This window comes from Nelumbo nucifera, chromosome 1, assembly GCF_055504915.1.
Source record: "Nelumbo nucifera cultivar China Antique chromosome 1, China Antique-T2T, whole genome shotgun sequence".
In the NCBI taxonomy this organism is placed as follows: domain Eukaryota; kingdom Viridiplantae; phylum Streptophyta; class Magnoliopsida; order Proteales; family Nelumbonaceae; genus Nelumbo; species Nelumbo nucifera.
Genome location: NC_142649.1, coordinates 33222958 through 33224933, shown reverse-complemented (window position 1 = coordinate 33224933; position 1976 = coordinate 33222958). Strand labels below are relative to the sequence as shown.

At 30.8% G+C, this 1976-nt stretch overlaps 1 non-coding gene across 1 annotated transcript; it reads right to left on the bottom strand.

Annotated features, from left to right (window-relative positions):
- Positions 1–1524: 1524 nt before the first annotated feature.
- On the bottom strand, positions 1525–1597 carry TRNAR-UCU (transfer RNA arginine (anticodon UCU)). The gene has a single exon. It is a non-coding gene; the product is annotated as a tRNA-Arg (tRNA).
- Positions 1598–1976: the final 379 nt, after the last annotated feature.

Sequence of the window (1976 nt, the reverse complement as noted above, 5' to 3'; positions counted from 1 at the left end):
CTTTTATAAAAGTATTTTTATGTGAAAGAACTTTTACATGAAAACACTTTTTTAAAAGTACTTTTATAAGAGTACCTTTACGAAAGTACTTTTATGAAGGTTTATAAAGAACTTTTATGAAAGTACTTTTACGAAAGTAGTTTTATAAAGTACTTTTATGAAAGTACTTTTACAAAACTACTTTTAGAAAACCACTTTAAGAAAGTACTTTTACAAAAGCACTTCTATGAAAGTACTTTTATTCATTCACTTTGGATTGGATATTTCGAAATTTTGAAAGAAAATGAAGGACAAAAGAGTCACAAGTCTTTATTTAAGTGCTTATTGGAGAAAAAGACCCCCAAACACCCAATAAAAAATATGTGCTTCTTTTTTTTTTTTTTGAAATAAACACTTGAAAAAGCTGGGTGCCAAATGCAAATAAGCACTTGTTTTTAAGCACTAATTGAATAACCACTTATTTTTTACATAAGCACTCCCAAACATGGCCTAATATTGATTTTAATTAGATAATAAGAATCCCAATTATGGGATTAATAAAAATTTAGGGCATGATTGGATAGTCTCTTATTTTATTTTTTGAGATACAGGTGAAACATAGTAGTAAAGACTCAATAAGAAGGGCTTTAATTATTTATTATAGCCATGTTATGATTGTCTAAAAAGGGGACCTGCATTCAATGGACCATAAGAAATATATCTTCTTCAAAGAAGAAATCATAAAATTTGTGATTGTTTAATCTTATACCATTTGATATGTTGATTTTATTTGAGCTGATTGAAACTACAATTCAATTGGAATCATAAAATTATATGGTTGTGATATCTTAATCACCTCAATTTGGTCAAATCTAAGAACCATTCTCTTGACAACCTCTACATTACTACATCAAGTATAAATATCTTTCATACAAAGTTATACTTACTTCATAGCCAAATTAAGAGCATATAAGAATTATGAATAAGAGCAAAATGCAAACCCAACATATAACTATAGCATATGAAGTAGGTGCACATGTGCAAATTGACTTTAGGTTTGTGAATTACAAGGTGCTGAAATATATTTTTTGATTAAGTAATGAAAAGTGCAAAATAGAGACAATGCAAGAAAAAGTGCATGAAATATAATTGAGAAAGATATACAAATAGATGAAAAATTAATAGCAAAGAAATAATCATAAGTTGTCAAACATTAAAGAAACCATTTTCTAATGACCTAAATCCAAGTCTTGGGGTCAAGTCGATATCTCCATCCCAAATTATATTTTCTTTATTATACTTGATTTGTATTAGTAAATCTAATTATATTTTTAACTATTATTTTTTTATTCATTTCACCTTGCATCGCACGAGCTTCCTCCACTAATATTATAAACAACAAAACTTAGGTTTGAATGTTTTTTTCTCCCAGACTTCAGCCCAAACCCAGGTCAGTTTTAGAAGCCCGATTTTTCAAACCCAGGCCCAATGAAGCTTGGAAGTGAAAATAATTACTGATGAAACCGTTAGATTGGAAAAATGGCACACGCCCGGTGGGACTCGAACCCACAATCGCCTGATTAGAAGTCAGGCGCCTTATCCATTAGGCCACGAGCGCTAGATGAAATATAGTAGAAAACGTTTATATAAGAGCCTCTTATGATAAGATATGGTATTCATCAAAGTTTGTAAGTGCGCTTTGATTGATAAAAACTCTTCCAATAACATCATAAATTTTCTTTAATATAAATTCAACTTCGAATAAAACAACCCAAGCCGTTAGATCTTCAAAAGTTGTCCGCGACACAAAATCACCCCAATTGGATAATGCAGTAAATAGTTATTGACATATTACTCCACACTAAGTGCATCCCCGAGACCGAATCTGTTCCTCACACCCAGTGCCTCACATCCACATCCTATCATACATTGGGAAAATCTCCCATACTTATTTGTTATTATATCCTGTCACTGCATCTACATGCATCTTACAACAC